The sequence below is a fragment of the Corapipo altera genome, unplaced genomic scaffold (assembly GCF_003945725.1).
Source record: "Corapipo altera isolate COAL_440 unplaced genomic scaffold, ASM394572v1 112, whole genome shotgun sequence".
NCBI lineage: Eukaryota > Metazoa > Chordata > Aves > Passeriformes > Pipridae > Corapipo > Corapipo altera.
In genome coordinates, this window is record NW_020884899.1 from 835,973 (window position 1) to 861,784 (window position 25,812).

Genomic DNA, 25,812 nt, shown 5'->3' on the forward strand with positions numbered 1-25,812 from the left:
CACTGGCAGTCCCTATTGCCTGGGCTGGGGTTTCACTGGCAGTCCCTATTGCCTGGGCTGGGGTTTCACTGGCAGTCCTTATTGCCTGGGCTGGGATTTCAGTTTGGTTTGCCATTTGCAGCAAGGATAACCTTCACAAGGAAGTTTTTGGCACTTTTTTCTGAGCTCTGTCTCACTGAAGCTTATTCTCCCCGGCCCACAGCCACAGCCTACTAGTCTGGAAGAGCACTTTCACACGTAATGAGAATAGTGAAATCATGCCAGGGAAAATTAATGGCCAGTCCTTTCTCCTGGCCCTGTAAAGACTATGACCTCAGCAAAGCTGAGTCAGTGTTCATGCTGCTGCTCCTGCCTGGAGCTGTGTAAGTTTTCATACTTCTATAAATTTTGTCCAGGGGAAACATATTTATGGAGCCAAAAGCCAATAGATGTGTAGATCAGGATTTGGTCTCACAGGTCTAAAGAATAACAGCCTGTGTATGATATAAGCAGATATTCTGTCAGCCCGGTCTGGATCTGTCCTTGTGGGAGACCTTGCCTTTGGTGACACTTCACCTCTTTTCCCCAGGGTATGGAGGTTGTAGCTCAGTTTGTGATCTAGAGGTATCCTGAGTCCAAACAGAGATTATTGCCCCATTCTGACAGACTTTGGAACAGCTAAACTCAAATGCTGAGAGGAAAAGAAAAAGAGATTTATAAAAAGAGATTGACACAGTAAAGTGTTCTGGATTCCCTAACAAAAATGTGAGGCTTCCTGCTTTGTGGAAGAGAAACACAGGACAGAGTATGATTCCTTAGAGTAACCATTCTGATGTGTAAAACATTTAACTCTGAATCAACTCTCTGCTGTCTCCAGTAGGGAGAACAGTTGCATACAGCAGAAAGGTCAAGTTCCAAGATGGAAAAGCTCCACTCTCCAAGTAAAAAAACTCTGAAAGTATTTTGGAAGGATTGTTTAATTTCTGTGGCTTTTACCTTTAAGAGAAAATATCAAATGTATAGAATTCCTCTCCAAACAAGAGTTTCTATTGCAAATGCTAACTGGTCCTTCAAGAATTATTTGAAAATGGCATCATCTTACTATTCAACAGGAGTTCAGATTTTCTGTTTGCAAACTCCCTGTACTGTAGGTGTTTTTTTATTTTCATTGTTCAGAACATCTCCATGTGGTGAAGAAAGTAGAAGCAGAGATGACTGGCAAAAATTAATAATCAGTCAATACAGCTTTTGTGCTGCAACCTGTGCTCCTCAAAGAGTGAGATACTATCCCTCAAAGAGTGAGATTCTTAGGGGTTGCCTGATTACTACACTATGGTTTAAGTCATAGAAATGCAATCCTCTGATTGTCAGGTGATGATTTTATGCCTTCATCTTGGACTGGAAACTGAACAGGAGTCCATAATTAACTGATCATTGCAGAATTAGATGGCATTAAAGTGAATTTGTTTTAATAAGCTGTATTACTTGCCCAGATGAAGGCTCAGTGCTTGAAGGACCTCTTGAAAAGACCAGGGAATAAGCTCTGTACCACCAATACCCTTTCTGTTCATGTAAGTTACTGATTTAATTATCTGTGGTTAAAGAACGAGAGAAATGTAGCTGAGCCAAATATGTCTTTAAAAACATAATAATGGCAATTGCTGCATATCTTTATATCAGAATTGGAAAAAAAAAAAGAGAAGGAAAGATGAAAAAGCACACTTGTTAGAATTTATGTTCAAACCAGTATTTTGATGTGGAATTCACTATTGGCTGTTACAAATGCTGGAAATGCACGTGGTAATACTTAACAGCCTTGTTAACACATTGGTGAGCAAGGATTTTATCCCACAGCCTCTTGAATTCACTGCCACACCCATTGGCCATATTCCTGCCCCACAGTTCCTATCTGTCTTGATTTCGCATGGCTAGAACAATTTTTGGGGTTCATTTACACTGCTTTTAATTTGGCTGGGTGGGTCACCACCAAATGATGGGGATGACGGGTTTCTGTCTTCTTCTGTACTCCCAGCTTTTTGTGGTCCCCTGTCATAACAATCCCTAAGGTAACCTGAGTCTCTCCCACAGAACACTGCAGAAAACTAATCCACCCTAACTTAGAAACTCCTTTAGGAAAAGGAACAAGTTCCAAGGCAGTGAGTTACGCTACTTGAGCTCACAATTGCACAGATTACTCATCCTGACACTCCTGAGCACAAAATGGGCACATACATTTGTGCAAGGGAGATGGAATAAGGCATGGGAAAGATATAAATAGGATATGATCTGCTTTTAGCATACATCCTGCCAGTAACTGCTTTATTGGTTCTACTCCTCTCAGTAATTTTCAACATCAGTAGGTCGAATTCCAGAGCAGTGTTTCAATTATAGCCTGGTGAATGATATGATGAATCTGGGAGCCTCCTCTGGAAGAAAGTTAGAAATCATATCAACTATGAGCTTTTTCTAAATGTATTTAGATACATATCTGGATTTGATGCTATCTGTGTTCATGTCAATACAGAGCATGGTAGATGATTTTACTGCAGAATGTGTTACTCTGAAACAACATTATTTCACATCCACTGAGTGGTACCAGAGTGGTCTTTACTTTACTGCAGTTAAATGGTGGTGATGGTGCAGTGATGGACATGAACACAGTGCCAGAACAAAGGAACATGTAATTCATCCAGAGTGTAATGAATGCCTGAGAATTTGACAATAACAATTGGAGAGTCACCAGGGAAGCTTGGCACGGTGAAGTGCGGTGAATCAGGATGATCAAATGATTTTATTAGTTTGCTTTTATTAGTCAGATCTATTTTCATTTCTTTAATATGACCAGGGAAAAAAGAAGTAATTGTAATCAGTTTATCAAATACAACCCTGGCAGAGAGTATGCCACTGGTAACTGGATTTTGTTCTAACTGAACACACTATGTTTTGACTAATCTTCAGCATCCAGGATCGTTTCTCTTAAAATGTCAGGAAGATAAGTCAGAGTAATAGTTTATTTGTTTTGTTTTGGTGTTATATTTAAAGTAAGCTCGAAATATGCTTCAGAGCTGGCCTCATTCTTTCCAGCAGACATGGGACAGATAAAGCTTAGAAAACTGAAAAATATCTCAATTTATCTTCAGACCACCAGCTGAGAGTCTATCATGGGCAGTGGCAATCTAAGCTTTGCCAGTGCCCCTGCCCTATCCCCCTGCCACATGAACTTCACCTAAAATAATCACATACTCAGTGGGAGAGTGGGGATTCTGTAACTGTGAGAGCTAATGCCCAAGGCTCCCCCAAGCAGTGATGAGCAATTATCATAAACTATTCCAAATTACAGACTGAAGGCACAGTGATGGAGACTTTTGTAGACTGGACTGAGACAATTACCAAATGAAGGAAAATATTATTATTTTAGGAAATGTAACATTTTAATACATTGTGAAAAATGATGAGGGAATAATAAATGGAGGGCATAAAAAGAGCTAATAATAAAAAGGAGCTTGGTGAGAAATCCCGCTGTCATATTTGCATTTACCCTGAAACTAATGCCGTGCACATTTTTGAATGCAAATAATTCACATGAGGAAGCAAAATGAGGATGTTAATAATCATTTTTCCCTTAATGAGAAGCTGTACTTTGATTGAAAGGAGCTTTAAGGTGGCCTAAACTAGGCCTAACAAAGGAGCTTTTGTGAGAGGTTTTTTTTTTGAGACTTTAAAGGAATGAGTTAGAATAATATTCTGTCACTTAAAATCCCCAGCATTAACACTGTTATCACAAATCTTATTCCAAATTAAAAAAGACGTGTTAGGAAAATTATTCATTCCATATGGGATTTTCTTTTTCACTGTGGCTATTAACTTAAAATGCTTTTTCTTTTGGGATCAGCTTAAGTTTTTAGGTTCCTTTTCTTTTTTTTTTTTCCTTTTCTTTTTATTCCCATTCACAAAATAGAGATTGTTGTATTGGCTCCTTATCTCAAGACTTCCACACCAAGGTTCTGGGTTGCCTTCCTCATTCTTTTACCTGGTGAAAGCTTGTTAGTCCCAGATGACTTAAATGGAAACTGGCCTCCTGAAAGTGGCCTTCTGAATTGATTGGATTCTTCATCTTGTTAGTGCTGCAGAGAAACAGTCATGGATTTCGTATGAAAGATTTCATGAACTGAAACTAGGTTAATTCAGGTTTGAAAACAGAGTTTCCAAACATCAGGAATAAGGAAATTTTGGACTAGACTGAAGGCACTTCACTACTGTTGGCCCTCACCTTTTATCCATTCGTGGCAAACCCCAAGTGGATATAATTCTATTAAGTTAAACACCCCTTCTGTTAAAAGGAGGTGAGCCAGACTGATTCATCCCTGCATGGCCTGAATCTTGTCCCTCTCCCCGACAGAGGAGGATGGGATCATTCTCCACGAGCCATCACCAGGGCACTGAGGAGCCAATCAAACCTCCTTCCCTGTCACCCCATGGGTGCTGGGACACAGTGTTCGTGTTTTCCACGAGGAATTCCTGCAAGTAGCATTTGAGTTGTTTTTGTGTGTTTGTTTTCAGCAGGTATTTTGCAAACAGCCTGTGGGCTGTGTGTGCTCTGCTCTGCATGTGGTGTGTGACTGAGGGCTGCTGTGCCGTGTGCCACACTCGCTCTGCGACTGCACCTGTGCCAGCAGAGGAATGCAAGGTGAATATGATGAAACAAATAATAGATGGGAGCAGTAGAAGAGTTCTGGTCTTCCAAACTGCCCCACATGGGCTGCCTGCCCCAGGAGTCCTTCCTCCTTTTTAGCTCACATGGTGGAGGGACCTGTAAGTCCCTCTGTACTACACCCGTGCAGGCAGCCACTCTCTTCCAGCCACCATTCTGTGTCAGGGAGATTTATGCACATTTTCAAGTATAAAAATCCTCTCCCAGTTCATATGAACGTTTAGATGGACTCCAAGAGGACAAGTAGAATGTGGCTCACAAAATCAGAGTAAGTTACCACTAGTAATTGTTCCCTGCAGTGGCCATGGAGCTGCAGTGTGCATTTGCAGGGTGGAATTAATATTGCCTGTCATTAGGATGCACCATTTTTCTTATATTGCCCTTAATTGCTTTGATTTGATGCTTCTCATCACTCATGAGCTGGCAGTGGCACGGCAGGATGGATGTGTTTGTGACTCAGGGATTGTTGTTAGCGTTTGACAGAATCAGTGTGTGAACTGAGCTGGGGAATGGCCTTGGCCCCCGCAAGGCTGAAACTAAGCAGGGACAAAGTTCAGAAAGTGCAATTAATTTTGTTCTGCATGCCAACCTTACACACTTAAGTAATTTTCTGTTACATGTTTATAGGTTTTTAACACCTTCCACATTGGCTTGGTTAATTCTCCTGAACGATCCATGACAATAGATTGATGGTAATAATGGCTAAAGATTCTAACATATTTTTTGATTAAAGAAGCATTTCTTTGATTCTTTCCCCTGAGGTTTTTTCAGGCTCCTTATGAATGTTGCAGCATGATTGTGACTTCAGGTTGATCAGCCAACAGTTGTCATCTCTGATGGTGCCACGCTGCCATTTTTCTCCTGTTGCGCGGCATTGACTCCACAAATATTCAGATTCAAATACACTTGGATTACTCAATTAAATCTTAGCCAACTTTGAGGATGGCTGATGATCAGTCTCGGGAACAGCTTCCCAATCATCTGAGCAGGCCCTGATTTAGGGCCTGATCCTGTGCCAGCCAGTCTGTCCTGAGCTCGGTGAGGTTTGTCCCTGAGGTGGTTTGTGTGCACAAACAGGGGTGTAAATCACTGCTTCACTGAGGCCCTGCACACTGCAACTAATGAAATGAAATTATTTGTCCTCTTTTAGGGTCGTGGCTATTTGTTTCTCTTAACAAGTATGTGTGATTTTTATGGGCTAGTTTCTGATTATGTGTTAGACTTGGAAAAATATTATTTCATGTGGCTCTGAAACTGTGCTCCGTAACTCTTTTCAGTCATATTTTCTTAATGGTGGTATAAGATTTCTTCTATTCGTGGAATGGCTTCCCTGGCAGTTGACAGCTTTTACTTCAAGTTTAATAGGTTACAGGTTTAATAGTTTAATTAAACTTTCTAATGTGTGCTCACAATGCTGCATATATTGACTTTTTCATGCAAAAATATATAGAAAAATAAATCATTGTACACAAGAAAGAGTAACCTTTAAGTAGATACATAGATAAATTTGTAAACTATTCTGCCTGAAAAGAAAACCAAATGCAATCCCTCAATTTCATTTTGAGGAAAAAAATGCATGTAGACACTATTTGCCTTTTCTGAACAAAATTAGTTGTAGCACACGCACTCAAATGATGAGACAACTATAGAATTTTTTATATATATTTATTTTTTTTCATATGCATATATGTTGTGTTATTTTAATCGAAATATTGGTGTTATAAAATGTACCATGGAACTCTATATTGGCTGGTATTATATAAAGTTTTTAAAAAGCGGCTACAACAAGCCTTGGATTCCTACTGTAAAAAAAAATCCCTGGAATTAATTTGAACCTCAAAAATTGCAACCAAAAGAGCTGTGTATGTGTTGAGGATTTTGTTATCAGCCACGATTTGCTGTCCTGTGGCATTGGAGTTTCTCTCACTCTGATTTATTGGCCTGGCTGTTGCTGTGCACAGGGACACCCCTGCACTGCTTTCCCAAACTTGTGTCAGGGAGCATTTCGGTGGAAATATGTCTAGGAATTTATCACACACGCTACTTGTGTTTGGATTCCACTTTATGTCCTTTTCCACAACTTTTGACCTTTTATCTAGGCTATTTTTCTCTCTCTCACCCCCTGAGCTTTGTCCCCATAAGACTTGTGAAGTTTTATACTTTCAGATCTCCAACAAAGAATAACAGGGGAGACAGAAACAATTGGATGAAATGTCACGGATATAATCTAGTCCCACAGAACTCTGATTTATGTTTACTTACTCTTTAGTTTTCAAGTATATATGACTTTTTACACCTCTTGCTTTACCTTCAGCAAGAAAAGATAGATCCATGACATATTTGCTAATTGCAAATGTTGTTGCAGGTTATGCCACCTGAAAACTGATAGAAGCTTTATTTTCTGAGCTGAAAGCAAATGAGTGCAACAACCACGGGCACATCTGGGGCTGCTCCAAACTGGTATTTACAGTTTATAGTTTATTATTCACCCTCTGTGCTCCTCTGACACTGGCTGAAGAGCAGCTATCCTGTGTTTTCTAGGCATACTATATATTTATTTATGAAATTGTAGAACATGGTAGTATTTTTCCCTGAAAATGAGGATTTGCAAGTACTGAGGGCAATGGAGATGTTGATGAATCATTCTTTAAGCCATGTTGTCTGCCTTTATATGTATATATATATGTATGTATATACAGAACAAACAACAATCTGTTTTCTATTCATATAATGTATTGCTATATTTTAACTAATGTTAGACCTAAAATTCTTTCAGGCTAAAAATACCAAGAATATATTTAAAAAAAAATAGACTTAATCAGCAAGTATTCCTGGGGCAGTCTCCTAGCTCACAAGTATTGTTTTTATGGCTGTAAAAGCCAACAAAAACTGTCCTGACATCCCTAAGATTAAAGTTTTTGTCAAGAAAGGAATACTTTCAATGTATTAAAAAGAGTAATATATTTAGTTGTGCTACATAAAGCTATAATGTTCTAGCATATAGTCTACACTGCATTTTCAGTCTTGGGATTGGATTTCCCCCTTAGACAACCTTTTATCATCTCATATTAGGATTTTTGTTTTCCCCCTGACTGCTGTCATTAGTGGAGAAGTCGATGGGCTCATCAACAAGACAACAAGAGAAGAGACCACAGAGCTACAGTTTTCCTGGAGACCAGGAAAAGGAATTTCAGGCATCAGCTGCACTAGGGATGTTTCTCTTCCTGCACTGGAGGCTGAATTTAGAGAGGTACTGAAGTAGCTCCTGGGCCTTGTTCTCTCCCTGTGAGACACGAGGCTGAGCACTTGGCCCTGGATCCCTGCTGGGAGGGGTGGAAATCCCACCTTTCCGTTCTTATGGAGCTGTGGGATAACAGTAGGCATTGGGGCAAATGTTTATCAGGAAAGAAAAACCTGAGGGTTGAACAGAACTAAAGTGGAATTGCAGCATGTTTCAACAGTTTTCTCCCAGGCATTGTACCAGCTTTTACTTTGCATACCTCTACCAAAATTAATCAGTGTTTTGAATTTAGCAACCTTTTGTATCCCTTATTTAATCCTGACTTGAGAATTATTAATAACATTAAATATTAGTCTTACTGTGTTAGCCAACTAGTAGATGGAAAAGACATCTAAGAGGTCATATTATTACCCTGACTGGAATCATTTCATACAGTTAAAAAGTACTAAACACATATGAATATTAGAATCCTGCTAGTGGAGCTACCCAATGAAGAATAAGAATATTCAATATAATAGCAATTAAAATGAGATGCAAAAAGGATCTAATACTAATTGGTTTTATCTCTAAATTACTAAATAGTTATAGTCTAGAGAAACAAGAATCCTATTATTCCTAATTTATTCTGTAACAGATAACTGCAATGGTTTAGAGATAGACAGAGGAATTCAGTTTTAGGATTGGTAAATCCTTACTGGCATTTTGGATTAGCTAAGAGTTAGTAAATGCAGAAATGCAAGTGACTTGACCTAACAGAATTGAAGGTGTTTAATTTAAATAATGGGATGAATATCAGTGGATTTTTGCTTGTTAGACCTCTCTATAAAGAGTGCTTGGAACAGACATATTAATGAAGACTGTAGATGTCAAATTAGAAATAAATTAAATTCCTTTGTTCATTAAAATTTATATTCTTTCCAGACTGCACAATAGACAGTGTAATATGCATTTGGAGTAATTTGTTACTACTTTGAGTAGTATCATTCTCAAAATCCCATTTGTTGATTACAGAAATCGTTTAATCTCTTAGGAGATCTTTTGACGACAGTATCTCACCAGTGATGCTGAAACTGAGCTGCAGGAACAGGGGTTGTTTGGGTTGTTTTTCATGGCTCTGTCGTGCAGCTTCCTTTTATCTTTAGCAATTCTAGATTTCCTTGTTCTCTTTTTCTTTCCTGCCACCAGGAAGGGCCCTTTTCAGGGATTAAGAAAGGCATTCCTCCATGGGGGTAGCTCCAGGGTATCTTTGTTACCCCTCATGTGATGAACACACAGTCTGCTGCATATGTGCAGTGGTGCTGAGTTCTTCAGGCCCACTATGTTTGTTCTTTATTGACATATTTCTCTGAATCTTATCATTTAATTAAGTTTATGAGGTAGAGCTTTCAATCATCAGTAATATGTCTGTTTGAAATGGATCTAAGCCACACCTGATGTCTTTGCTCAAGTCTCTATATGCAAATGAACAGCAATCACCAAGTTCTCTCCTAAATATTTCTGAAGTCGATTCTTAAATTGCTGAGTTGGAAAGGAAACTCAAAAAAAAAAAAAAGAGTTCCTTAGTTAATTATATAATAATATAATAATATATTTGTGTACCAGTAAACAGGTTTTTTATGATAATTAGATTCTCTGCTCATGGAAAGTATATTAGAATATTTTTATAATAAAACAAGATGTCAGAGAAGATTGGAGGCAGTTTTCAAGAGGCAGCTGATCCAGTAGCATTGTGTCCAGCAGGATAAATCAGTGTGAGCTGGGAGCTCTCACTGCTCTAATTACAAGAGTTACAGAATATTGAGAGTTGGGTGGGACCCACCAGTGTCATGGAGCACAGCTCTTGGGGGGGTGACTGCTCAGTGATGAGCCACCACAATGCTTTCTTCTATCTAGTGTCACTTGTGGCCATGCTGTACCCTTTGTAGATGATCCTTTACTGCTTGGCCTGGCTGTTTTTGTAAAATTTGAGTGCAGTTAATGATCTTTAACAACTCCATCTTCCTGTCCAGTTTGTTTAAGAAATTTAAAACATTTTGGTGGACCCATACAGAAGCAGACAAGAAGTTTATTTGCGTAAGAAATATAGATATTTTGACTGGAAGAAAGCTTTATTGAGTATTCTTGCCTGAATAAGTGGTGCTCCATCCTCATTTTCCCCTTTTTCCTCGCTGGAAGGAGCTCTTTTGTCTTTCTGGGGAGGAAAAAAATAATTTAAAAAAAGCCTTCTCTTTAACTGTGCACTAATTGTGATGTATTGCTCTGTATCTCATACAGTTCTGGGTTTCTCCAGAGCACAGAAAACATGGAGGAACACAGTTTACAAACATGTATTTTCAGCCTTACCACGGGGGGGCTGTACATTCCAGCTGGCAGCACATTAGCTTCTCATTTGAAAACCATGAGCTTTGTTCCAGCTCAGTTCTTAATTAACTGCATATCCTGACATCAGTTATCTCAGATTTCCTTCATATAATCTAATCCAATGAAAAAGCATTTCTCTAAATTTGGGTTTAGATCCCTTACAGTTCTCTTTCTGAACTCTACCTGAGTTTAAAGTACTTTGAGGGGGTTTGTTTGTTTGTTTTTGTGTAATGAGATATATATATAGTAGGATTATAATTTTTTGGTCTTCACATGAAGAATCTTCCGAGTGCTAAGGGTGTATAACAACTAATTAAGGGACTGGAAAGGGGCCATTTTTTTTTTTTTAATTGGAATTCCAACTGATCTTGGATTTGGCACAACAGATATGTTGGATGTCTGGGATCTGGATGTGTCCTCACTGAAGGAGCCAAGGTTTGGCTTGGGGAGGTCCAGTGACAGGAATTCAGCAGGAGCCTTGGCTGGGTCCTCCTGTACCTGGCTCGCCTAAAATCTTTCATTAGTCTTTCACACGTGTCAGCAATTAATTCACAGCTCTACTAAACCCTATCGATGTTTTAGAGAAATCTATATTTGTGCCTGATATTTTTGAAAAGAGTTCCAAGTGAAAACATTTAGAAAATATTATCCCAAAAGTGTGCCAAGACAAAGCAACCTTGCATTTTCTGCTTTGTGAGGAACTGACTGTGTGAATTGGAACTTGCCACAGTGCTCCAGTTTGTACAGCTCACATCTGAGATAATTTCCCAGTTTAAAATTAACCTGAAACTATTTTTTGGACTTCTTGAGAATTTTATAGTGTGGTCATTTTTGCTTACATTACTCAAAATGTGAATTTTTTTCTTTAAAAATTTATTTTTTTTGGAATTAATCTTGGAAGTTTTAAAAGAATGTTTTAAACAGCTATCAAATTCAAGATATTCAAGATCAAAGCAATTCTTGTTTTGCACACATTGGGGGTTGTTATGAAGTTCTTCATTTCCATTAAATGATCCTGTATTTTCTTCAGTCAATGCTATTTAACTATTCCAGTAATTAATTAAACCAAAGAACGGTTCCTACTGTGAGTCTTGCCTACATGCTTTTAAGTCCATGTATCAGAGGTGAGGATATGCTTGTAAAGTCTGGCATTTAATTAAGTTTTTTTGATCTTTTGTTCTCCTTTTTGCACATATTAATTATTATACCTATGAAGTCTGATTCCATTGTCTGAGGTGTGTTGATGTTTTCATAATATAACAAGGCTTTGTTTCTTGTGTACTGGAGTTATTGTGTAACTGTGATCACAAGATCCCCAGAGCTCTGTCACACACAAGAAAAATGTACTCATGACCTGAGTTTGCAATCCTGATTATTTTCCATGTAGGGTGAATGTCAATAATTTGAATATGTGGATTGATTTCCTTTTTAATGAGTACATTTGTTATAATGGGACTAAGTTCAAAGCGCTTAGAGAAGGGAAACACTTTTAAAAGCAAGAAAGGGTTGAGCCCTACTTTTTACTGTGTGTGATTTTTATAATGAGTTTGCCCAGTTCATTTCAGCAGGATTCACTCATAAATTAATATAGTCATTTGAAAGAAATGTCCATATTTTTCTATAAATAAATCTGCATCTGAAAACTCCCTCCTACAAAGAAAGTTCACACACGCTGAGTGCAATTGTAATTTGAACCTTCTGGTAATCTTGGTTTTGTTTTTTTCGTTCCTACTTCCCTAGACCAGACTGGATCCCTCCCTGCCAGCTGTCAGTGAACCTGTTTGGAATGAATGACAGCAAACAGGGCAAAGACCTGCTGACAGATGTCTCTAAAAGGGACTATGGAAAGGAAGTTTCTTAGGAAATAGGAAATTTTAATCCAAAGTGATAGAAACAAAAGACTGCTGCATTAAGCAGCATAATCAGTGATTACACTGACTTTAGCAATGAATTACCACTTCATTGAACTGTTCAAAAGCATTGGATGTTTTGCTGAATCCTTTGTAAGATGGAGCATTCTCTGGAGTGACTTTTGTTGGCCTTTAGCTCTCTGCACCAGGGACTAACTAGGACAGTACACTGACAGGTCAGAATTTATCCTGGGGGAGATATGTGACTATGGAGTGAGGAAATGGCTTGAGAATATTGTTATACTTTGATCCATATTAACTCTTCAGTACCTTGCAGGTTCCCAGTTCTGTCCCTATTTCCTCACCTGTGTGTGCACAGTTCAGACCTTATTTCCTAAAGGGGAAGGGAAGGACACAGAAGGTAGAAAACTGCTCTGAAATGCCTGTAACCCTCAAGTCCAAAGTCTGAATCTCCATCTGTCCTTCATGGAAATTATTCTGTTTCTTTCACAAGGTCTTGCCTAAATAACCAAAGGATCTTCTCTTGCCTTCATCCCCTGTAGCAGTTGGGTGCTCACGGTGTGAAACTACATCCTTTTGCTTTAGGTGTGTTACTTACTGATGCACTGGGAACAAAAGTCATCAGATAATATATGAGATTATATATAATATAATATATAATATAATATATATCATATGATATATGAAGTACTGTATATAGATATATAAAAATATATAAACATATATAAAATATATAAATATATAAAACTATTATTATTTTAGATAAAACAGGTGGTTTAATTCTTTCTGATCCAATTGTGTGTGAAGTGTATTTCAAAGTGGCTCAGAAAATGTATTTGAATTTTTTCTGAGGTGGAGGGGCTTCCCCATTGTTTAGGATATTTATTTACGTAATCCGGAAAATGAATTATTTTGGTGATATAAAATGTTGTTCTTCCATTCATTTGCCTTGATGTTTAAAAGCTTTTTTTTATTCTACATGAAGCAGTCAGTTCCACTGCTAGGAAGCCCTGGTTATCTTAGTAAATTCTCCAGTTATTCTAGTAAATTACCCTAAACTTTTTCAAATTTTACAAGGAATATGTTTTCCAGAAAATACTTTGTAAAGTGATCCTTTTGGACTCTTGAAGAACTCAAGTTATTAAGGATCATAAACTCCATTAGGATTGTTTTGCTTGAAGATAAAGGAACAGTTCACAGTACTGAAAAGATCTCCCAGGGCTTTATCCTAAAAGATTCCCTGAGAAAAGAACTGTCTGAGTGGAATTCTCCACATCCTCTGGCAATATATCTTGTATTTATGTAGGGCTGCTGCTGGTTACCTTATGAGCATGGTGTCCTTCATGCTTCAGGTAAATGCCACAGAATAAAAAGGGGATATTTTTCTATTATTTAGGTAAAAATTAGTGCTAACAAGGATTATTGTCTTGCCAATTTCATTAGAGATTTAGATGATATTTTGCTATTGAGTAGACTTATCCTTTTTAGTTGATATTATTATGCAGGCATGCCTTGAACCAAGACTCTTCTGGAAGACACTGTACATGCCATGGCCTTGATATCTTCTGTCCTGCTCCCTTTTGTGTATGTAGGCAGCAAAAAAAGCTCAGTGCAAAACCTTTCTGGGAGGCAGTGACTGGGAATACAGTTCTATAGAGGCAGTTGTCTGCTCCTAAAACCTTCATTTACGCTGCCTCAAATGTAGAACATGGGAGGATATGAAGTCTTTGATTAGAAATATATTTGCCCTTTTTCTTTCCATTTTCTATGAAGTTTCGTGTCACTTGCTTTGCAAATATGACCCTGTGAGCTCTGAGAAAGTAAGTAATCATCTAGACAACTGACAATTGTTATTCTTATTTGAAAAAAGTTGTGAAAAAACAGTAGAAGACTTGTCACCAGAAATAATCACGAGGTAATTTTTCAGTATTGAAAATATGATCTAATACAAGTCACAAAAGCTAAATTCCCTTGCAATGAGCAATGGTTGGGTCGGCAGTTTTTCATAATGGAGGAACAAACTGTTAAAAACAAAGAAAGCCATGACCTACAAATTAATCTTGTATGCATGAATCAATCATGTAAATGTTAAAAAAATCAGAACCTCGATTATACCACAATAAAGATTAGTTACTCAGCTACAAAATCCTGATCTGGAATTCACATTTAGATATGCAAAGCTAAACAGCAATGCTTCATTAGTGTTTAAAATTACTGTAGACAATGTTCAGATCTTGATGCCATTTCTTAAAGCCATGTCTCACCTATCCAGGGGGTCCTTGTTAAGACAGTCCAGTGGATTTTCATGCCACTAAGACTGCTGTTTATTTTTAGTTCTCTACCTGCCCTTACTATGACATGCTTATTACACAGTGCAGCTGCTTGTCACATCCCCCTCCTCATGCAACAGCCACGGGAGGAGTTCGTTTGGTGGAAAAAAAGTATCACAAGTTTAAAGTTGAAACATGAATAAATCTGATAATTTAATAAATTCTGAAACATTTTTAAGACAACAAAAAATAATCTCCTTTGTTAATAAAGGCATGTTTTTTTTCTGGAGAACCCCTCTCCCCTGCCAGCCCAGTGGAGGATGGCACAGTGTCCCACAGCCCATGAGCTGGTGGCACTTGCCTGCACAGCCCTTTTTTCCCATCCGTTTCAGTCAGGAATCTGCTCTGCAGTGTGAGCCAACCCTGGTGTTTGTGTGAGCTCTGCAGCAGCTCTGACACGTCTCAGTGCTTCTGGAGCTGAGCTCTGTGGTGCCTCTGCTTCCCCCAGCCTGGCCGGAGCCGCTCTGTCGGAGTCCTGCACACTCTGCTCGTTACCAGCACTGGGGTTGTGGGGAGGGAGGATGGAGGAGGAACAAGTAGCTTGGTAGGAGTGATTTGAGAAAGGAGAAAAAATCTGCACAGCAGAGCATTTTGAAGCTTATGTGGTTGCAGATTTGTGTTCCCTCTTAGTCAAGAGAGAAGAATCAGATTTTAGTAACAACGCATGATGGGCTTAAGGAAAGGGAAGACAGGATTTTCTCTTCTCTTCTGAACACCTATTTGTCCATACTGGCCAGTCAGTACCTGAGCAAATGATGGTTTCGAAGTGGAACAATGTATTTAAAATTAATACCTATTAAAATAAATGGCACTTGTCCAGACTGTTGTTGGGCAGTCTTCCTAATGACAAGAAAAAGCTGCATACGGTGATATCTTAGAAAAAAATCAACAAACACTGGATGTGTTCTTTTTGGACAAAGAGGTAGAGAATGTAATTGTGGATTAAATCCAGTTGCACAGGGAAGGTAAATGAGACTCAACTCCAGCTGTGTCTGATTCTCATAAGTATTCAGGCTGTAGTTGAGGCTGCACCTCAGTATAGCACAGGCTCCAGTATAGAACAATTTACTGGATGCTTCTTGTTGCCCTTGACAGTAAAAGACAAACAAAAATCCAAACTAACAAAGAACAAACAAAAATCTCCAGCCCCTACCCCTCCAAAAATCAGCAATGGAACAAAACAAAGCTTCATTTCTGCTGATATCACCTCAACAGTATGTTACTGGCATGCTTACACAGTGGGATGGAGCTGAGCTAATCACAGGCAAAATATTAAGATAGATGCTGAACAAATGTGTTTACCTCCTAAAATGTAATGACTGTATGATGCTTTAAGTGGGGCTGATTGTGTTGCTATTAAGGTTGCTTTACATTTTCCACTAGAGCACTGTCTTCTGTTGTCATATCCATGTCAAACTATAACCCTTTGATTGATTAAGATAAGCACAATCACAGGATGCAGAGTCCAACCAAGTAAGTAACATTATATCATTTCCATCGTAAGGGTATGTATATGTACATAGTTCAGCACTGGCATAATCATTTCATCAGTGTCTTTATGTATTTGGAGTTTTAACTATTATGATTGTCTTAGTATGTTGTCATTTACATATCCCCTCATACTCATTATTGGTATTTATGTATTCAATTAATGCATTTCTTCTAAGTGAAAGGTTATTGTGTGACTAAAGCTGTGAGGAGAAAAAACCCTAAACAACCTATGGGTGGAACAAAATGAGACCTTTTGTGAGTAAAGGGCCTTGGAATGCCAGAGAATCCCAAATGTTTACTGTCTGGGGAAGAGAGTGATTTATATTGAATGCTGAATGAATTCAGGGTTTGAAAATGAGCAAAGGGCTAAGGTTGATTGTTCCTGGACTGCTTTTATTAAGAAATCCAGCACTGTGCTATACATGAGTATATGCAGGACTGGCAGGACAAGGAGGAATGGATTCAAACTGAAAGAGAGTAGGCTTAGATTAAATATTAGGAGAAAATCGGCTGTTCCACCATAGGAACCACATAGTGGAATTGGGTGGATGAAACAGTATAGTGTAACAATAACACTTTATTTTTGTTAAAAAAATTAAAAAGCTGCTTCTTTCATTTCCTTCTAATAGAAAAATTGCAGTCATGCCAACTGTTAAACTGAAACCACTTGTTTCATGAGGAGGGCTATGCCTAGGGTCTGATCGTTGGGTTAAATATAAATGATAACCATTCTCTGCTCAGGAGCAGAGTTTTAGGTGTGTAATCCCTGGGCATCTGATCTGTTCTACATTACCTGACTAGAACATGGTGGAATTATAACCTAAGAAAAGTTATCTTTGTGGCAAGTAGAGACACATGAGGCTGTATGGCAAGATGTGTTTCAAGAACTCTGCTTCCTCCGGACTCCTCTGTCTCGAGCTGAGTTGTCTGGTCTGGGGTTTGAAGGTTCAACTCTGCCTGCTTGGGGTCTGCAGTCCCAAATCTCCCCGTGCTGTACAGCAAGAACTGTTCTGTAAAGAGCAGAACGATGGCAGTTTACTTTTCCAATGCACGTGTGGAGGACAAACCTCCTGGTTAAGTGTGGGGGTTTTTTGCAGTGAGATGTGTATGAGAACCCTCTCAGGATAAAGAAGGAATTTAACACATTTCCTATTTGTAGTGAGTGCTCTCCCTTCTAGGCTGTTCCACCATCCTTTTAGTGCATGCATTAGGAAAGAATATTTAGCTGTGTTTTCATTAAGACTAAATTGTGTTTGTATATTATGTATATTTTTTTCTCTACCCCCCGTGTTGCACCCTTCAGGATTTAAGGAATCCTCTGCATAATTTCTGGATTCTTATCAAGCTTAAGACAGACTAAATGAACTGCTAAAACTGGAATAGTTTTGAACATGCTCTGAAGCAGACTCCTGGATCCTGGAGGAATTAGACTAAGTCAAACAAAGACATGCCTCTGTGGTTAGATAGTAGTGAGGCTGAAGCTTTTTTAATCACAGTTTCAGACTTTTCCTCCACTGCAGCTGAATTCAAGGGAGAAGGGGTAGTTCTGGGGGATTTTTTAAATGTCTCTAACCATTAGTGTTTTTCACAGCAACACCCTAAACTTTAAAAGACTTAATGTGCAGCTTGGTAGAGACAGAACCCTTGGCTGTGAAGGCATTGGTGTTAGAAAAGATAGATGGAGAACCTGAAGGATATCATATTTATCCAAAGGAAGTAAAAATCAGCTTGCAGTTTTTTTCTTGGAGGCTCTCTCTCCGTCCCTCTGTAAAATAACCAATTTTTGCTGTTTCTGTTCTCCTATTTGTCTCAAATGTATTAGAGGAAGAAAGGCAGAATACATCTTCTTTTGTCAAGGAAATTACAGATAACAGTTTCAGTCTTGGAGTAATCTTTTAAAATTGTCCATGGCCAAATTCAACAATGCAACCCAGCCCAGCCAAGTACTTCAGTATGCACATAATTTTATTCACTTACTTAAATCCCTCTGCCTTCAAGAGGATTTAAGCAGTGCTTAGGTGCTTTGCTGCAACAGTGTCTTAAATTGGGAGATGGCAAGTTTTAGACAGAGAAAGAAAGGCAGGTTTTGCAGTCTCTGCTGGTCGGTGCCCAAAAATTGCTTCGATTTTTCAGATAATCCTAAATTCCTACTGTCCCAAATTTTCTTTTATTCTTTTGGTGGGTTTTTCAGAGCTATTTTGTTCTCTCTCTTTTTTTTTTTTTTAGGCTCCTGAGTTATACACCACTCCCAGTATCATTCCAAACTTAAAAAAAGAGATGTTCCAGTCTGGTTTCCGCGAGCGGGGTTTCAGCAATTGCCCATGACAGAGATAATTTCGAGGCAAATCAGCCACATCCTGAACCAAAATGGATCGATCTTGCAGGAGCACACTGCCAGCACTTACCGAGGTAAATAGAGACACTTTCTAATGGGTTCTTTTCAAAAGCAGTTAGGGCCTAACCCTTTGAGAAAGTAAGTGATGACTTCGAAAAATGTCACCTTTTAGGTATTCTTTTGTTTGTTTTAGTTTACATAGATAGTATCTTCTTAATGTGATGACTGGTCTTTAAAATGATCAATGGTCATTCCCCTTTACTGACAAAAATATGGTGAAGTGTTAAGATGATTAATGTAACTGTCAGGTGAAATATTCATAAATTTAGCTGACCTACCACATACAAAGAGATAATATGTCTCAAGGTTTATCTGCTTCACTTGCTTTGCAAAACACAGCCTGTGACTTGAGTAAATGCATGCTAAATTATATATATGGAGAGAAGGGAAAAGAGAAAAAAAACCACTGTGGAGTTTTTTTTATTTTATTTCAAATAAATCTTTAGAAACAGATCCTTTTACCATATGTTTACATAGCCCTCACCCTGATTTGAAATTTTGGACTGCACAGAAGTTATTAATTAAAAAGTTAATAATTAAAGACAGTTTCCATTAAAAGAAAATCCATGGATCAAAAGAGAGGGAGAGGTGATATTGCTGTGTCCTGTGAGCAGACCTAAGCTCTGTGCTGTTGCTCTTTTCCACGTTGAGGAGAATGAACTTTCAGCACACAGCCTGGACTTGTGGCTCAGATGAGAAATGAGGTGTTGGGAATGGAACTGGAATGCAGTTGCTGTGGGTTCACTGCTGGCCAAGCTGTGCCTGTTGGAACTCGTCCTCAGCAGCATCTTCTGTGAGAACAACATTCCTCTCCTAAAGGAGGACTCTCCAGTGCCCAGGGCAAGTGGAGGATCACTCACTGCACCAAGAAAATAAACTGTGCATTTCATGGGGGCTCTTTTTCTCCCAAATACTTTTTCCAGTAAGTTAGGAGCATTATCAGGAAAAACCCTCCTTAGGTCCAGTGTCACATGGCATCCCTGCACTGGGTTCTGCCTGAATTACTGGGGCTGGGCTGCACTAAATACCAGCCTGTGTATTCTTAATCCTCTTTCAAAAGCTCTAACATGTCAATATAACAGATAAGGTGATGATGTTATTCTGAATGGCACAATTTTCGATTTTCCTCTCCCCCAAACACTGTTGACTTACTCACCCAGTCATTGCAGCTAGTTACTGAGCAGCAGAATTCAGGAAATCTGATTTTGCATTCCATAAAATTCTAATTGTTTTAGGTAGCCTGCTACATGGATGTGTAAAATCTTTAAAGAACTTATCCAAATAACACTTTGGAAACATGTTTGGTTGTTTTTTTTTTTCCTTTTTGGCACGTCTCTGAATGCTGTTAATAATGTGGAACAGTTGTAAGTATTTATTGGAGTGCTGTGCTGGAGCTTTTTGTTTTCAGTATAAACTGATGGAGATCGACAATTTTTGATGCTCCTAGTACTAAGTGCTTATAAAGTGTTTATATCTATAATTGTGTTGAATTATGTTAATGAAGCACTGAAAGACACTAGTAAATTTAAGTGCTCAAAAAGTGCATTACTCTGAGTGTCACCTAGGGGCTCTTCACATCAGACACTTGGGGGACAATTTTTTTTCCTTCCAAGCACCTTTAGAGCACTATGTCTTAAAGTGTCTTTCTAGCATTAATTAAATTTAAAAAAGCAAGTGCCAGGTAAGTACACATGATTTGCTCTAGTCTTCTGAAATGCAAATGTATTTTAGACTAAAACACCCTTCCCTTTTTACAATTCACTATTTTCCTCCTCAATTGTCCCACATACCTTTTTTCTTATTGAGTATTCAACTGTTAAAAACATCCATTGGAAAGGCTGGGAATTAACTCCATTATGAATGATTAGGCAAAAAAATAGAACTATTCAAAGGATCAAATACCCACATTAGGGTGTCTAATGGCCTTATGAATAAAAACTGTATTAGCTCAGGAGAAATGCTGTTTAAACTGGGTCACTCTGAGTTTGTTCCTGAGCCTTCCCCTCCCCTCTGGGTTATCAGGAAATTTGTGCTGCAGGTTTCTGGAGCAGCTGCAGCTGACAGGGGTTATGGTTTCCTTCCAGTGAACTCAAATAATTTGTTGGTGATTAGCCCATGGTAGAGTCAGGTATCTGAGCTCCCGAGGATTCAGAGCTTTGGCCAAGATGATCAAGTGAAACAGGAGTTTATGGCCCACGTTAAGTGATTGAATTCCACTGCTGCTGTGAGATGGAAGAGCCTCAAATGGCACTATGCATATTTAGTATGAGCACTGGAGAAAACAAATACAGTTTCTGGAGGAGAACAGTCTGAAGGTAGAGACAGCAGCACAAGGACACCAGAATTTAATACAGGCTTCCCTGGAGAATTTTAACAAACAAATAAATAATTCCAAAGTCTGATCAAAAACAAATAGGCACTTTTAGGAATGTTATTACTGAATATCCTACTTCAAGGGCTATGCTGTTGTATGATAGAATATTCATATTTTAGGTGTGAGGATGATAATCCTTACATTACCTAATTCTGACTAGACTGTATTGAAATTATTTTTTTCACTTTTCCAAGAAACTATATTTAATCCCTATGTCAATGTGCTGAGAAAGACAGTAATGATATATCTGAACTTTAAACATCTTTAATCTTTATCTTTCATTCTTGTTGCACAGCCTCAGCAATCAGATTTCAACACCCCATTCCTCAGAAAATCTTACAGATTTAGAAACCATAGTGAGATAAGATTCTCCTTTGACCCAGAGACACATTCTGCTATGTCTTCGGAAAGTTTTTTAAATAAAAATGTCTATTGAAATTCTCTGAATATTTTATTTGGCAATGACTAGAATATATCAGCCACGTGGCAGGAGCCCCCAGGAGTGTGGATGTGAGTTGTGTACTCCAGGTAAAGAGACATCCCAGTCAGTCCTGACTGGAAGCATTATCAGAAAGGTCCTTTTTAGCCTGGAGTTTATAAACTGAATTGTTCTTAACTTCATTCCCTGGGGAAAGATACCTATTTCACAAGTGTCACTCTCAATGTAGCAGGAGTGAAGAAGCCAAGAACTGGCTAAAATTGAGCTTGTTTTACCAGTTCAAGGTAAAATACATTGTCAGAGCATGTGAAGCCTTTCTTAACAATCACACTGTGTGTGTGGGAGCAGCTTTCACTGCTGGATAAAGCAGAGCTTTGTGCTCTACACATCCCAATCCAGCTCTTACCTGCAGGTTGATCCAGTTATTGGTGAAGGCAATTACCAAGGAGCTGATTTTAGAGTGAGGGGAATAAAGTATCCAGAGTTTCAAATGTAAAAAAGAAAATTTGGAACATGATTAGTTTGAACTGTTATTGTCTGCTTTTTGGAAGGAAAGGAATCAGTGCTCTGACTCTCTTCTCTAAGGTTACCTATTATGCACCATATCCCTCTTTTCTGTCCTTCTAGCTACTTGATTGCCTATTTATTTGCAATAGTCTTTGGAGGTAATGAACAGATTAAATTTAGATAGAGGACTCAGATTCGCTGTTGGCACAGCTCTGCTGAAATAAATGGAATTAGCCAGGAGAGTCAAAATACCTTGTGTTCAGCAACCATAAGCTATTTGGCCTGTTGATGACTTCTAAAATCCCTCCACTGGATGCCAATGTGTGGCCATGTGGTGTAATTTTAAAGGACAATACATGCAGGTCTGAAAAGCAGAAGTCATTGAAACACAGAAGGTATTATATTACCTAGACAAAATAATTGTCAGAATGAATAAAACTAAGCATTTGGAGGAGGGACCAGTGAGATAATTATTTTTTCGTTTGGGCAGTGTTTCATTTCATAAAGTACCATTTTTTCTTTTTTCTTTTTTTTATCTTGAGTAAGAAAAAACTGGACTGGTGTGGATCCAGGTCTTTTTAATATGGGCTACATACCATCCACTGAATGCTGAGAGCAGTTAGAGAAATGGTGTTGGTTACTGTTATATAAATGACTTTGTAATCAAAGCATCAGCCAACAGACAGCTTCCAGCACTGTTCCTGTTGTACATGCTGCCAGTGCTCCCTGATTCCAGGGTGTGACAAGTCTGGGGAAATCTCAAATCCTCTGGCAGACATTTGCTGTTTGTCTGTCTAGGAAATGGGGAGCACAGAAATCAGGATCCTTAAGGTCCAGATTTAAAGCTACAGCCACACAAAGAGCAGGACAGAAAGGGACACAAACATAGTGAAGTTAAAAAGAGAAGCTTATGGGACACAGGAAAAAGGAAATGCTAGGAGCAAAAGGAATGAACAGTGAACTGAAAATGCATGCCATGATATCCTGGCAGTCTATATAACCCCTTTTACCATGATATCCTGGCAGTCTATATAACCCCTTTTACCATGATATCCTGGCAGTCTATATAACCCTTTTTATCATGATATCCTGGCAGTCTATATAATCCCTTTTACCATGATATCCTGGCAATCTATATAACCCCTTTTACCCTGATATCCTGGCAGTCTATACCCCTTTTCACCCCCCACATGAGGGCTTCTGGGCTGTGGCTGGACAAAGCTGTGGGGTACCACAAGTGCCACTGAGCTTTTAGGCCTTCAGCTGATGATTGCAGAAATGGTGAGTCTGTGCTTTTTACTTTCCTATGTCCCCTTTGCATGAGGGAATGAAAATTGAGCCTTCCATAAAAACGTCTTATTTGATGCATAGCTTATGCTGCAGAAAGTTTTTAATAGAATGTTCATACATGACATACTTGGCAATTATTTCCCATTGCTCTAAACTTGTATATATCTTCCTTATCCAGTCACTTAGTGCATAAATCCAGTGATGTGTTTTTCCCTCTACACCTGCAGTAAGTTAGTTTTCATAGGGATGAGAAAGTGCCTCCTGAGACAACACATTGCTGAGAAGAATTAGAAGACCAAAGGTAATAGATCTTTTAATTTAAGGTAGAGCCACTTGCCATTTCTATTCCTTTAAAAAGCAGTCAATTCTAATTATAGAGATTTATCTTGGATTAAGGAAAAGAAATACTAAAGTAAGCACTGCTTCTTCTACTATAACTGTAGGGTTAAGGCTTTTCTAAATGGGCATTATGTGTAGTGAGGACAGTAAAATGACTACCATCAAATTCTGAATTAACTGTTCATATAATGGAAATTTTGTTGATCTGAAACTATTTTCCTCTTAACTTTACATTTTAAAAGTTGAAAAAAAGAGGCATTACTGTCAACTACCAATGTTGGGGAAGAAAAAATGAAGTGAAGGAGGGGCTTTCTGAAAGAAGGAAAGCATTTTTATTAGTTCTTGAAAAGTAATATTCGGTCTCACCCACAGAGTATCAGAATTCCAATGCAAAGAACCACTTGTGATCCATTTTAACTCAACTGTTTCCAGGGTCCAATGCAGATAGTGAAGGTTTCAATAAAACTACAGACACCCTGACTAAAAATTATTAACATGGAAATAATCCCTTTCAGTGCAGTTTCAAAGACAACTGTTGCATTTCCTCCTCTTCCCTTTTTTCCTCATGTCCCCAGAATGGTTTTGATTTTATCGTATCTCCCTTTTTTCTGACAGTGTTTGTTCTCCACATGGAAGTTCTTTAGGACTCATCAAAATACCTGCTGTGTTTCCCTGAGATATCATTTATCACAGGACCATATATCACTTTGCTGCTCTGGGCCACAGATGTGCTGGCCTGGGTTTGGAGACTTCATTCCCTTCTGAGCTATCAAAAATCCATGGAAAGGAATAGGACAAGAAAAATCAAACCACCTCCAACAAACAAGGAACTTTTATAATATTCAACACTTCTTTTGTCCTAGTCACCCTCTTATTGTTGGAATTGTGATCTGACTTCATTTAGTACAGGAAAAAAATCAACTTTGTGCCGAACTCTCAGGTATTTCATCGTCACCCACATAGGGAGAATGGGAAAAATGCTGTACTACCTCTCTCAAAAATCTTGGTATTGATATTGCACAACCTGCAATATTTAGCCCTCAGTCTGTTTCTGAGGCAAAACTAAGGGATTGGAGTATTCAGTGTATTTTATTATAGACATCTATGACCTTACCCTGAAAACTACAAGTCTCTCTTAAAATATATATTTATAAAACATGGAAGGGGGGTTTGGGGCCTTCCTAACAATCAGTTGCTCTAGACCCTGTTTGGGGGTGTATTTAACTTACCTTTAGCACAGTTTCCCACTCTGTTGCTGTGCTTTCCCAAACCAAGGCTCTGTAGCAGTTCCATTGAACGAAACTTAGTTTTGTACCAGAAGGTTTGGTTGTAAGTGGGAAAGTCTTGACCAGCTTGTGATCCCAGCAAAATATTTTCCTCCTGCTTTTGTGGGGGTATATTTCTCTCATTCCACTTTTGAAGAACTGCAAGTTCTAAAGTTGTCATTTGCTGTTATTGAAAACTTCTGACAGCACACTCAAAATACTGTGTATGCTGGGAAAAAATAACTCCAGTAAGTAAAGTGGTAGTAACTCAGTATTGTAGTCATTAGTAATCTAGTTAGAAGTCATTAGAAATCTAATTTTTCAGCAAACCTGAAGAAGGCTTCCAGAGTTAATGAATGATTCAATCCATAACAGGAGTGCTGAAAACATTTCTTTAAGATACGAGAACCAGGTTTTGGTCAGGAGGAAAATCTCATAGATATTCTGCATTTAGCTTTTAAGTGTCACTGAAACAAGTCTGCAGGGAGTATGAAACCTCTGGTAACATTTGGGTGACCCCTCTTATCATTTGCAATTGAATGCTTCTTTTACATAAGACTAAATATTTCTGGTTTGGGTTTTTTTTGCAGAATGTTCCTCAGAGCACAATTTACTGCTTTAAGTTTCAGATTTGAAATAAGCACACTTGATCAGAGACAGGTTTTTTAGTTGCTTCTTACCTAGTATAAATGAGAAACTTTCACAGCTACGGTGTAAAAAGGAAAAAAAAAAAAAAAAGAAAAACATTGCCAGATCTGTGGGTTTCTCCAGCTGTTAAAATGAGCCTTCACTAGTGATGTGTCTTCTACTGGAACTATAAAAGGCTTCTTTAAAAGAGCTCAAATTTTCTTTGCAAATGATCTGTACAGCCCGAGGATCTGTAGTAATCATCCTGTTATTCATTGGTAGCAATGCCAAGAGTAAAGGGTTAAAAGTCTGGGGAGACAATATTTGGTTATTTTCTTTGACTCAGTGATGTATTTGGTTATTTTCTTTAACTCGGTGGTGAATCTGCTTTTAACATATGTGGGGAACAAAGCAGTTCAGACAATTAAACTTCCTAATCAAAATGTGTGAAGAGAGGCAGTGCTTTATGCACTTGAATGAGATGCTTGCAGGAAATCCTTGTCCAGCAGACCAGCAGCTTGCAATCCATGCCTTGTAAATGGTCCAAGCACCTTCCACTCTGGAGAACAATGTACCCCTCAGTGAGGAGATG

General features: G+C 38.5%; 1 long non-coding RNA gene across 1 annotated transcript in view; it reads left to right on the forward strand.

Moving 5' to 3' along the window:
- Positions 1-7,150, forward strand: part of LOC113950007 — a 21,554-nt gene extending 14,404 nt beyond the window's left edge. The window contains exon 5 of the long non-coding RNA XR_003528634.1: positions 7,056-7,150. This is a non-coding gene — a long non-coding RNA (uncharacterized LOC113950007). The remainder of the gene's footprint in view (positions 1-7,055) is intronic.
- The last annotated feature ends 18,662 nt before the right edge of the window (positions 7,151-25,812 follow it).